Raw genomic sequence first — 13714 nt, 5'->3', positions numbered from 1 at the left:
CCCTATAGACCATAGCCCACCAGTCTCCTCTGTCCAAGGGATTCTCCAGGCAAGAATACTGAAGTGGGCTGCTATGCCCTCCTCCAGAGGATCTTCCAACTCAGGGATCAAACCCACGTCTCATGTCTCCTGCACTGGCAAGCAGGTTCTTTACCACTAGTGCCACCTGGGAAGCCCTGATCATCTAGGTGGATGGTGGTTTAGTCGCTAAGTCATATCCGACTCTTGCAACTCCATGGACTGTAGCCTGCCAGGCTCCTCTGTCCATGGGATTCTCCAGGCAAGAACACTGCAGTGGGTTACCATTTCCTTCTCCAGATCATCTAGAAGAGCCCATTAATTAATGGCATGATTCAAGCTAGGAAATTATTTTTTAAATAATTTTATCACCCTAGACATGTATTAATCTTATTCAATAGAAACAAAAACATTTTGTTATTCCTTTTAGGTCTCTTTCAATCTCTAGGCTCTGCCCTCCGTTCCTTTTGTGACCTTACAGTGTGTCACCTGGGCCCTTGAACCTGCGGAGTTCCCATGATCCGGATGGGTCAGTACCTGCTCATGGTGCAATTCAACATGCTCCTCTGTCCTCTGCAGAAGCAAATGACAGTTGGCTTCAGAAATAAAAGTATTTAAATCTTCACTTTTATTACCTTATGTTATTTTTTAAATGGGAAGTAAATATTAATAACAACAAAAGCATTTAAAGGCAGTCTTTATGGACTGTAACCCAACCTTCCTCATTCACCTAGAACATCACTCTTTTCCGAGGAGAAATAAAGTGTATGGACAGATTCTCAACCAATACCAAGGATTCTTTTCTCCTAGAAACTGGCTCTAGACTCCTATGGATTAGAGATAGACATTTTCTCCCCAGTCTGATCTTAGGAAAAGTTTCTTTTCATCCCTCTACTTCCATCTGTCTCCTTTCTAAACCTACAGCTCCCCTACCTCAAGGCTGTTACAGAAGGTGGCCCTACCACATGGAGCCTGCCATCAATACCTATTCCAGGAGGCAGCCTTTCAGCAGAAACATTGAAATATGCTACCTCAGAAGTTTAAAGTCATCTCTCCGGGGGAAGTGAACTCCAGAAGGCAACTTAAAAAACATCACCCAGCAGGAAAGGCAGAAAGGGAGAGAAATATGTTTCCCAGCATCGTCATCGAGGAAACAACTCTGCCACCAGCCATTCCAGCGGCATCATCTGCAAAACTGAGTGTTCTGTAGGCAGAGCAGATGTTCCAAAGCTGTGTCGTTTGTAAATATAGACGAGAAATGTGAATTGAAGATGTGACCTCACTCAATATCATATTTGAGGGTAACAGCAATTAGGAACATTGACTATAATTTGAGCTGAGAATGCAGAGATCTTTTTTTCAGTCCAAATATAACTGCAGAAAACATATTTTCAAAAAGTAAAATGACGATCACTGTTGCCTGCCACCACACAGTCGCAAAGCAAGCCAGTCTAATTCTGAAGCTCTCAGACAAACGTGGCCAATTCCACGTCTTTGCTAAAAGGACTGTCAATTCTTCGGCTACAAGAGAAATTAAAGGCTGGGTTGGATGGAGGTCAGGAAGTAAACAGTTTCTGTAAAAGAATGAATGACTGGGAAGAAAAGGGCAGAAGGAGGCATTTATTTTTTTTTTCTTCAAAGTTTCAGGGAATTAGGAATAACAGCCTCACACATCCCATTCCTCTAAGGAAAGTAAAAGGAAGAAAAATTGGTAGACATTTGAGCCTTGATTTCTTGCTAGGAGATGGCTAATTGGTCACATCTCAAAGGTGGGCTGCCTCCAGCTGATTTGTAGTAGTGGCTGCCTGGACCGTGAAGGATTCTAAGCATAGTCCTTGATCAGCAGGGAAGCCTTCTGGGATCAATTAGTAATGTCTGCTACAGATGCCATACTTGAAGAATGGCAGCATGAGCAGACAGATATCATCCTACAAGGTGATCTCTAAGGTTTCTTCCAGCAGCCTGTGTAGCTCTATTCATTTTCCGAAGATGAAACCAGGACCAAGGGTGGTGAAGTGACTTGGCCAAGGTCTAGCCCTGGGCAAGGCTGAACTAGAGGCTGGAATTGATTCCCTGTGACCGCGTTCTTTCTACCACTAAATGCATCATGTTACTTTCCTGAAGCACCAACTGCGACAAACGAGAGAAAATGAAGTGAGGAGAAGCAAAGACAGAAAGTTAAACAGTGACTGAGGGGCCAAGTGAAAAAGAAGACAAGATCAGCAGGATTAACAGGGCTCCGTCAGAGGACTGATGTAACTTCCAGGCTACAGAGAATATGCAAATTAGCTATTCCCACACCTAGCAAGTCAGGGGTGCTGACAATTCCCTCCGCACCATTCACCTGAGAGAACCTACCTGTGTCACCTCCCCCGCTTCATCCCTGAGCCAATGCAATGCCAATGGCAATCGTGCTCAGTCATGTCTGACTCTTTGCGACCCCATCGGCTGTACCCCACCTGGCTCCTCTGTCCATGGAATTTTCCAGGCAAGGATACTGGAGTGGGTTGCCATTTCCTACTCCAGGGGATCTTCTCAACCCAGGGATTGAACCCGTGTCTTCTGTGGCTCCTGCATTACAGGTGGATTCTTTACCACTGGTGCCACCTGGGAAGCCATCCTTGAGCATCAGCTCTTATAGCGCCATCTGAGCAGATCTCCAGTCATGTAGCCACAGATGCCCGGACCAGGAATGGATAACTGGTCAGAGCTAGGCTAAGTGAACTCCCCCACTCCACACCAGAATCTGAAACTGGGGCCTGGAGACACTTGGCATTCTACATTGGGTGCTTGACAATGGAAGTGATTCAGAACCAGAAGCCATGTTTGGGACACACACATGCCAAAACAGAGAATGCTGGTTTGAAGAGAAAGAGAGAAAAATGAAACAGATGCAAGGAGCTGCAGCGACAAGAGACTATGTGACATTAAGAAGAGAAATTGGGAGACTGGGACTGACACATATACACTACTCTATATAAAATAGATAACTAATAAGAACCTACTATGTGGCACAGGGAACTCTACTCAATACTCTGTAATGGTCTAAATGGGAGACCTAGAAAAGGGTGAACCTAGAACCAGAGAGAACCAGAAAAGAAGAGAGAGAACCTAGAAAAGGGTGGATATATGTGTATGTATATACAATTCACTTTCCTATACATCTGAAACTAATACAACATCGTAATCAACTATACGCCAGAGTTTCCCTGGTGGCTCAGATGGTGAAGAATCTGCCTGCAATGCGGGAGGCCTGGGTTCAATCTCTGGGTTGGGAAGATCCCCTGGAGAAAGGAATGGCAACCCACTCAGTATTCTTGCCTGGAGAATTCCATGGACAGAGGATCCTGATGGGTTACAGTCCATGAGGGCCCAAAGAGTCGGATACAACTGAGTGACTAACACACCAACATTATACTCCAATAACATTTTTTTTTAAATTTTAAATATTAAGAAAGAAGAGAAAGTTAAAGAAATTAGCTGTTCTGGTTCCGCATTTTAGGGAGACTCAGACCACAGTGACAGATTTTATTTTCTTGGGCTTCAAAATCACTGCACCCGGTGACTGTAGCCATGAAATCAAAAGACGTCTGCTCCCTGGAAGGAAAGCTATGACAAACCTAGACAGTGTATTAAAAAGCAGAGACATCACTTTGCTGATAAACGTCCATATTGTCAAAGCTATGGTTTTTCCAGCAGTCATGTACGGATGTGAGAGTTGGACCATAAAGAAGGCTGAGCGCCAAAGAATTGACGCTTTCTCGTTGTGGTACTGGAGAAGACTCTTGAGAGTCCCTTAGACAGGAAGGAGATCAAACCAGTCAATCCTAAAGGAAATCAACCCTGAATATTCATAGGAAGAACTGATACTGAAGCTGAAGCTCCAATACTTTGGCCACCTGATGTGAAGAGCCAACTCATTGGAAAAGCCCCTGATACTGGGAAAGATTGAAAGCAAAAGGAGAAGGGGGCAACAAAGGATGAGATGATTAGATAGCGTCACTAACTCAATGGACATGAATTTGAGCAAACTTCAGGAGATAGTGGAGGACAGGGAAGCCTGGTGTGCTGCAGTCCATGGGGTTGCAAAGAGTTGGACATGACTTAGCAACTGAATCAGTGATTACTGTATTCCAGACCACTCTGATCTTGCATGATTCCCAAAATATAAGACTTTTTTGCTTCAACTAGCTCAGGTGGCTTCTGTTCCTTGCAAGCAAATATAACCCCAGCCAAGTCAACCGAACCCAGGTTGGTTTCCATTGTCTATGAACACAATGACTGCTGCAAAGAGAAGGAGATGAGAAATAGTATCCTTTTTGGGGTCAAATGTTCTCAGAAAATCCAAGCTAATATGCTAACCATCGCAATAATACACTGCCTTTTCTCCACCAAGCAAGGCACTAAGGCAATAAGTGAAATTAAACAAGATATCAGCTGCTTTAAACCTGTTTTGATGGTTAACTTTTCAAATGAAGGTGAAACAAATATACGTTATTCATTTATTACCAGGCATTTCTGCACAACAACCCTAGAGTTCTCAGGCTGCAAAATCCTGAAAATATGGCACCCATTTGCTAGTCACAAGTTACTAAAAATCCCAGATGGTAAAGTGTTTAAAATCGACTGAGGGAAAAAGCGGTGTCTGTCTCCTAAGCAAGATTCTAGAGCTGTAAAATTGGCTGGTGGTGTATGAAGAGTTCATAAAACTGTGATTAAATAAAGCACCAGCGAGCTCTCAGGCAAAGACTGCTCTGAAGCCTCCTTGTAGGAAAGAAAAGTGCTATAAAGTAGAGAGAGAGAAACCCTTTTTAAAAGACAATTCACTTTTGTGAGGATTGAACTTTCACTGAAGTTCTCCAAATCTGGAACAGAAAAATGAGATCACGGAAGGAAAACCCTGTTGAGCTGTCCCCACAGCTGGCATCCCGTAGCGTAGACCTGCAGAAGTCATGCAGTTTGCCAAGTGTTGATCAGTCCATGGTTACCATCACACATTCTGGGAAACAAATGCCCCAGACTGAAATGTTTATTATCTCTGAATTTTTTAGTGATTTTGCATAAAATTCTACTCTAGTTTTGCTGAGTTTATTCTTCCTCTATTTGACTCTTTCCTCTGCATGCATGCTAAGTCTCTTCAGTCGTGTCCAACTCTGTGTGACCCTATGGAAAGCAGCCCACCAGGCTCCTCTGTCCACGGGATTCTCTAGGCAAGAATACTGGAGTGGGTTGCCATTTCCTTCTCCACTAGTTGCCTTCAAAACCATGTGAAATATTTAACCTCTAAAGAGATAAACATCTGGTGCTTTCGCTGGTTGTCAACCCTGAAGTCATGCAGATGCCAGAAGAGAGGTACCTGGGACAGTGAGGAGCAGCGGTGCAGCTCACACAGCGACACAAGCCAACCTTTTCAAGAGAGCAACCTTTGCAGCTGGTGCAGAGAGAGCTGTACTTGCAACTGCCTTCGCCGTTTGCTTCCTTGGGCCTTGGACCTGTCCAGACACCTTAGATGCGGGTATGACTAAAATAATGTGGATAATGTGGAATGGTCAGGGTGGTCTGGATTTTCATTTTCAGACAGTAGAGTGCTTCAGACAAGGTAAATGATCAATAAACAGTCACTATTCTGTCCAGCTGCGGAAGACACAACTTGGAGCGTCTGTCCAGCACAAGGCCACTCCTCTAGCAAATGCCCCCTCCAGAAAACATAAAATTGGTTCACGATCATCCCCTATTGCTGACTGAGGCCAAGAGTGGACACCTGCCCCCAGGGGGAGCCAATCACTCCTAACCTTGCAGCAAATCAAGTTGTCCCTGGGGCCACAGAGAGCTTTATTCAGGAGTGTAAGGGGGGCACCAGACTTCATGCTGCCCTTTCAGGCTGGCTATTTGTACCAGGGACCCAGAGACAGTTCTCAGATCATCATAAAGGAGAGTACCAGAGAGAATCAGAAATGAGAGGCCTGGGGCGGACAGGAGGGGCAGCAAGGAGGCGGAGAGGTAGGGACAGACAATAGAACAGATGGCCAGCCCTGGGTCTGCGGGTTCCTCTCTCACCAGGCCCAGCTGTGCTCCCTCCCCTGCGGTTCTCTGACATACCCCTGCAGCCTTCCAATAAAATCCACATCTCTGGTTCAGCTAGAATAAGTGTTACCAGCAACCCCATCCATCCAAACTCCAGCCATCCAAACCTTCTGGACAGCAGCAAACCACCTCCATCCCAAACCTCCATCCAAACTCTAATCATCCAAACATTCTGGACATCAGCAAACCACCTCCATCCCAACTCCCTTGAGGAAAATTGTTGATCCCTCCATTACAAGACTCCACGTCACCAGAGGATTTTCTGTTGAGTTGGAAGACATTGGATTTTTTCATGTTACCCCATATTTGCAGTCTGTAAACTGTAAACTGTTCAGGACTGTCCAAAACACCACATAACATCTGAAATTCTCTTTCCCTTAAACACACTTGATGAATGTGACTATAAATTGAGAGGAAAGCGTCCCAGCAGACACGTCTGGCCACCACGTAGGAAGGCCTGGGCGAAAGCACTTCTGATGGTCTCTGTCTCCGTGTCCGGAGGTCAATTGCACCGCATCGTCAAGAGCACAGTCGGAGAGGAGCCTGGAGCCAAAGTGACAATGACAAAGGTGACCCGAGCTCAGATTTCCCAACCCCGTGCAATTCTCTTCTTAGTTTTATCTTCTCTCTTTGGTCTCGGTGGATAGGAACAGGAGCCTTGGAATATGACAGACCTAGATAAAAATCTCAGCTCTACACTTACTGGCTGTGTGACTTTGGACAAGTCGCTTTACCTCTCTCTGCCTCAGTGGTCTCACCTATGAACCACCTTCATCAAATAGTTGGTATGAGGACTGAAGGAAACACGACATTAAAAGAGTTTAGCATAGGGACTTCCCTGGTGGTCCAGTGGCTAAGATTCCATGCTCCCAATGCAGGGGGTCTGAGTTCAATCCCTGGTCAGGGAATAATAATAATAATGTCCCAAGCAGGAGTTTGAATGTTGCAATGAAAGATCCTGCATGCTGCAACAAAGACCAAGGATCCCGTGTGCTGCAACTAAGAGCTGGCACAGTCACATAAATATATATATTTTTTTAAGTTTTAAAAAAAGGAGTTTAGAATGAGGCTAAGCACATAGTAAACATCAACAATATTTTGTTATCCTTTGTAAGCAGGTGTGACCATGTGACTTAAGTTATCACCAGTGGAATGCAAGCAAAAGTAATATTCTATTTCTTACCAAAAAATGCCATCCCTCCATTCTTTCATACCTGCCCTTTGGGTTGCAACATAAGGTATGTAACTGGTAAGCCAGCCTGTATGAACAAGGGGCACCCCTTAGGATATGGCTAAGGAGCAAGAGAAAAACACCCGAATCCCTGGATTCATGAAGCAGAACTACCTGCTTGCCTTATACCTCCTTCCCTTGAGATTGTTACAACACAGAAATAAACTAGCTTGCCTGAAAAAAATGTAGCTATTATTTATTAAGCATTACCACCACTGTGACATTAAATATTTTAAGAAAATGACAAAATCAAAAATTTAATTATATATATAAAAAAATAAGTCCACTGTACCATCACTATTTTCTATGTCCATTAAATTGTCACTCTGAGAAAGATCTCAGGATATCTATGCTTGTTACTTCATCTATTTCTGAAACTGTAAATTTGATCATCTTTTCATGAAGATTTCTCCCAATAATATAATCAACAAAACAATCTAGCCACTGGAATTTTACCTGGTCATTAGTAGTGTTATTAATAAAATCAGAACATTCTGAGATAGTCATGAAACGGAACAAGACCCTATGGTCCTTGCCCCCCCTACCCCCCGACACTGTGTGCTCTGCCTGCCTTTGGTCTGTAGAAAACTTAAGTAAAAGAATAAGTTTAATCAGAGAAGTAAGAAATGCAAAAACAAAAGAAAACAATCAAAGGAGACTAAAGAAGAATAATGTAGCCATTAAGCATAGTCAAGGACCTGCAGTTCTTTCTTGGGGGCTATAGACAATATTCTGAGCCACATCCCGTGAGCTGTCTTACAGATACTGAAACACCAGGTGGAGAAGTCAGGACATGAGCTGCCACAATTCTGAGAACTGGCCTCAGAGAAATGGGAACAAGTGGACCCCAGAACTGAAGATTAACTGCACCTAAAACAATCAAGAGGACCAATGTGAGGACGGCTGTCAGACCAACGATGACCAGTTGGAAGATGACTGTCAGAGCTGGCAGTGCTGTTTCTGCATACAGTTCCCCCCACTTCTGTCTATAAAAGCTCTTGTCCCACTGGTTGCCAGAGTCGGGGGAAAGGGGGAGTCAGCCTTTGGACAGATGTCTGCCCTCCCCCAGCCCAGGTACTGGCATCTGAAATAAAGCAAACTTCCCTTCCCAACAACCCAGCCTGATTATTGGCTCTTGAGTGGTGAGCAGCTGGACCCCACACACTCTTTCAGAAACAGTCATACGTTTCCAGCAGTCCATTATCAAGATGATCCGAGAGAAATGTCTAGCAAGCTTATGAAAAATACCTTGGGCAAATTTCTTCCTTAGAAGAAGCTCTCTAGATAAATTTATTGCACACATATTCACTACATGCCAGGTTGGACTGAGCTTTTTAGATGCATTAATCCATTTAATCCTCACAGCAATGCTAAGGTAGATACTCTTAGTACTCCCATCTTAAGGTGGGAAAGCTAAAGCTCAGAGAGCTGAAATTATTGGATTCCCTGGTGGCTCAGACAGTTAAGAGTCTGCCTGCAATGTGGGAGACCCAGGTTCAATCCCTGGGTTGGGAAGATGCCCTGGAGAAGGAAATGGCAACCCACTCCAGTATTCTTGCCTGGAAAATCTCATGGATGGAGGAGCCTGGAAGGCTACACATACAGTCCATGAGGTTACAAAGAGTTGGACACAACTGAGTGACTTCACTTTCACTTTTCACAGAGGGTAAAAAGGCATTTGACCTTATGCAGTCAGACTCCTGAGCCTATATCTTTGACATATGTCAGCCAAGAAATGAGATTTTGCACTTGGGCTCTAAGGAACATGCCAACACTAGCATATATTTGGAACTTAGACTTCACAGTCATCCATCCTGGGTGTCACAGCTTTGTGTTTTGTGGGATGGATGGCCAGATAGCTCGTGACTATGCCCACATCACCACATCCTCTCCAGCATCACCAAACCTTAGACCTCATGGCTGGCTGCCCCAGTTTTGCGAGCCCTCATATTTCTTACAAGCACCTCAAAACCTAAGTCCAATATCAGTGTCCCTAAAATCCGGTTCCTTTAAAGACAAACAGTGCTGGGATATTCTAGACACAGGTGCTCTATGCTGTCCTAGCAGGTCCCTTCAATGTGCACTAATGAAAGCTCCTTCTGCCATTTCTTGGCCCAACAGTCAGCACCAATCTGCTGTAAGCACTCAATTTCCAAAGCCTTCCCCTGAAGTCTGCTCTCATTTGATGCTGCATACAGAATCCTGCCCTCTATAAACATCGTACCAGCACAGCAATTTCCGAAGCAGAGAAGTAGGTCCTCAAAGATTCGAGGAGGAGGAGAACACAAAACTTCCTGGTTGGGGAGTCATTTCTGCTCGCCCCCAGTTTCTGAGCATGATCACAGCCACGTTACTGAGGGCAGCCTGGGATGGCAGAGGTGGCTGCATTCATTCCAAATACAGATCACACTGTGTCGTGGCTATAAATTCCAGCAGCAGCAGGTGTGCGCTTCAGAGGAATAGTTTCTGCAATTAAAAAAGTGACATTTTAATGGATTATGCAGATCAGCTAAGGCTCTAAATCATATACCTCCTGCCTCAAATGGGAGCGAAAGCACAGGCCAAGCAAGAGGAGATGGCATAAACACTATGAAAATTTGATCACTCCTTATGACCTTTCTATACTTTGCTGTGAAAATGAACATTAACCTTCACTCGCACAGAAGCCCCCTTGCTGCCACCTAACAAAGGCAAGAGTTCCTCTTTGTAGTAACTAGTGAGCTCACTTGACTTTGCACTTCTTGAACATCACAAATGTTATCTGATAGGATCCCATCACCACTGGTGAATAAAATAAGTGGTCTTTTTATTTATTTATTTTGTTAATGGAGCAAGAAACAGGAATAATGAGGGAGCAGGTGCACGTTTCCTTGCTGGACATAAAATGCACAAACAGAAACTGAGAACAGGGTTTTGGTATTTCCTGTCTGCAAATCACGCAAGGTAGGTTTGGCCTTTCCTTCCAAAGCTAAGAAGATAAAGGCGGCGTCTATAAAGACTGAAGGGAAGACATGCATGCCGACAAATCATTACAAGAACAATGCAATGTGGGTGGAAAAGGCTGGAAAAGTGATGGAAACTGAGCAAGTAAGGATCCTGCAGTGGGGTGTCAAGGTCACAGAGAAGGTGACAAAAGCCACTGATCTCACTTCCGAAAACAAATCACCCCCTCAAGTCACTTAGGAGGTGAACTCCCCAAAGAGATGACAGAATGGAAAAGTTGAAAGGAAGCCATGTGCCCCAGTCCTCTCAGTTATACAGAAAGAAACTGAGGCCAGAGGTTAAATGACTTGTCTAAGACTTCCCAGGTGGCACTAGTGGTAAAGAACCTGCCTGCCAACGCCGGAGAAACAAGAGATGTGAGTTCGATCCCTGGGTCGGGAAGGTCCCCTAGAGTAAGAAATGGCAACCCGCTCCAGTATTCTTGCTGAAAAATTCCATGGACAGAAGAGCATGGTGGGCTACAGTCCACGGGGCCGCAAAGAGTCAGACATGACTGAGCGCTGGGACTGGCAGGCCCACACAGTGTTAGGGACTGTGCCCCCTGCTCCATTTGCATCTTGAAGCCCTAACCCTCAGCATGAGTGTACTTGGAGAGAAGGTCTTTACAGAGGTAACTGAAGCTGAATAAGAGCAGAAGGATGTGCTCATAATCCAACAGGACCGGTGTTCCTATGAGAAGAGAGAGCCATCAGGTAGAAGCACACAGAGAAAAGGTCATGTGAGGACTCTCAGCAGGAGGGCAGCCATGAGAGGTCAAGGAGACAAGCCTTGGGAGAAACCAAACCTGCCAGCACCTTGATATTGGACTTCCAGCCTCCAGAGCTGTGGGAAAATTAATAGCTGTTGTTTGAGCTACCCAGTTCATGGTACATTTTGATAGCAGCCTGAACCAACTAATGCACACAGCAGGAAAACGGGCTGACCTATGGCAAAAAAACAGGCTTCCGCTTACTTGAATACTGCTCTTTCCCTTCCTCATTTGGAGAAGAGACCTCAAAGGGATCTGCAAGACGGTAGTGGGAAATGTCTGCGTGCGAAACAGAAACACCCATCTCTCGTGTAACTGTGTCACGTGGCATGATCAGGGAATGGCTCGATGAAGAGCAGACTATACAGGCGTGGTGGAGGTGGGAGGGAAAGGACGTGAGCTACATCGGGGTTACGGGGATAATCACACCCTGCCCAAAGCCTGGCGTAGGGAGGATGAGGACAGCGAGCCTGTGCAGACATCCAGGTGTGATTCCTCAACTCCGGAGCTCTGTGCACTGTGGCTGTTCAGTCTCTAAGTCGTGTCGGACTCCCCACGACTCCACGAACTGCAACACACCAGGCTTCCCTGTCCTTCGCTATCTCCCGGAGTCTGCCCAAACTCACATCTATTGAGTCAGTGATGCTATCTAACCATCTCATCCTCTGCTGCCCCTTCTCCTCTTGTTCTCGATCTTTCCCAATGAGTTGGGTTTTTACATCAGGTGGCCAAAGTATTGGAGCTTCCTGGTGCACTATACCAGCAGCATTCATTTTCACCTTACCTCTATCATCTGCAAGAAGCAGAGCAGGGCAATTTATATCTCCTCTGCTCCTTGCTTTTGCTCCCATCGGAGGTTAGGAATCGAAAGGGCAGTGAAATGACAAGGACAAGGAAAAAGCAGAGTACAGTAAGTCCCCTATATATCAATGTTCCAAGAGCGAATTCGTAAGTCCAATTTGTTAAGTTCAACAAAGTTAGCCTGGGTACCCAACTAAGACAATCGGCTACACAGTACTGTACCATAATAGGTTTATGATATTTTTCACACAAATAATACATAAAAACAAACATAAAAAGTAAAGAGAACATTTTTACTCTTACAGTACAGTACCCTGAAAAGTACAGTAGTACAGTACAACAGCTGGCACACAGGGGCTGGCATCAAGTGAACAGGCAAGAAGAGTTATTAACTGCAGGAGGGAGAGGAGGTGGGAGGATAGAAGGATGAGCTGAAGGACCATCAACAATAGGAGATGGAGGGCAAGCTGCAATTTCACTCACGCCTGACACTGACGGAATGCATGTTCGCATCTTTGAAAGTTCGAGACTTGAAGGTTCGCATGTAGTATTTTGGTATTTTGGTTCTAGTATTTTGCTCATCTGATGCGAACAGCTGACTCAATGGAAAAGTCCCTGATGCTGGGCAAGATTGAGGGCAGAAGGAGAAGAGGGCATCACCGATGAAATGGAGGTGAACTTGGGCAAACTTCAGGAGACGGTGAGGGACAGGGAGGCCTGGTGTGCTGCAGTCCATGAGGTCACAAAGCGTCAGATACAACTGGGTGACTGAACAACAGCAACATGTAGGGGACTTACTGTACCTGGGGTCCTCACTCAAGAAGCCACCAGGCCTTGACAGTAAAGTTTCAGGAGCACGCTGTCTGCAGTGGTTAACGTGAACTGCTCTGCTCAATACCCAGTCCAACCTCTTTGTAGCATCCAGAGGCTGGAAAACCCAAAACTATACTTCTCGTGCCCTTGCACTTGGAGTTGTGTGTGTGAATTACTTTCCATCAAGTAGATGCATCGCACAAGATTTCAATCTGGAGCGAAGTCATATGCAGAGAAAGGCAAGGTGTACCACATCTGCTTTGCTCCCGGAGGTTGTGTCTACAGCAATGAGATTCTTGAAACAGCAGCTACGATAGCAGCTTCCTGATTGTGAAGAGCCCAGTTCTTCAAGATAGTTCTGGACTTGAATTCTGAATGTTCAGAAACTCACTAATAGCTGAGTAGTTAATCTGTCCAAGGTATTTTATCTGTAGTCTATCATTCAATCATTAAAAATATCTTGTAAAGTATGAGTATGTCCATTTCACACATATTAACATAGGCCGCACAGTGGTAAACTCCTGCCAGGGGTCAGGCTGAGAGCTGAAAGCTGTCCACACCCACAGTTCACTGTCTACACTAGTGCGATTATTGCGGCTTCACTGACAGGACTTCACTATTCTACCGTCTTCATCAACGTGACCCTGCTCTTCTGGGAAACTCTTGGCCAGGAAGATAAAAGATGCAAATAACTTCATTATTCATTCTAGAGACTTCCCCAAAATCTAATTAAAACTGTCTGATTTTTCAATTATAGTATCAAATGACTACTGATATTCTAAGACTCTTAGAAACTCTTGCCTCACTGGATCCATTAATTTTAAACTAGTATATCTTGATCCTCACCCAGTCTTAAGACCTCCTCAAAACCTTATAAATGTCCCAACTCCTTGTTCTAAAACACTTAAACTCCATCATGGCAGTGTTCGCCTGCCTGAAGCAAGCAATAAACTCAGTCTTATTTAAGCTGCAGGTAATTTGGTGGTATATCAAGCAGCCATCATTTAACAGGACCC

The 13714-nt window shown here is 44.8% G+C and overlaps 1 protein-coding gene across 2 annotated transcripts in view; it reads right to left on the bottom strand.

The window, feature by feature from the left end:
* The window catches only part of KIAA1549L (KIAA1549 like), a 315219-nt gene that overhangs the window by 157577 nt on the left and 143928 nt on the right, over nt 1-13714 (bottom strand). The gene's annotated exons all lie outside the window — the stretch shown is intronic.

This window comes from Moschus berezovskii, chromosome 14 (genome assembly GCF_049115385.1).
Source record: "Moschus berezovskii isolate FMDL1 chromosome 14, NW_MosBer_1.0, whole genome shotgun sequence".
NCBI classification, from domain to species: domain Eukaryota; kingdom Metazoa; phylum Chordata; class Mammalia; order Artiodactyla; family Moschidae; genus Moschus; species Moschus berezovskii.
Note: the sequence above shows the minus strand (reverse complement) of the source record. Positions and strands in the feature narration are given on the sequence as shown.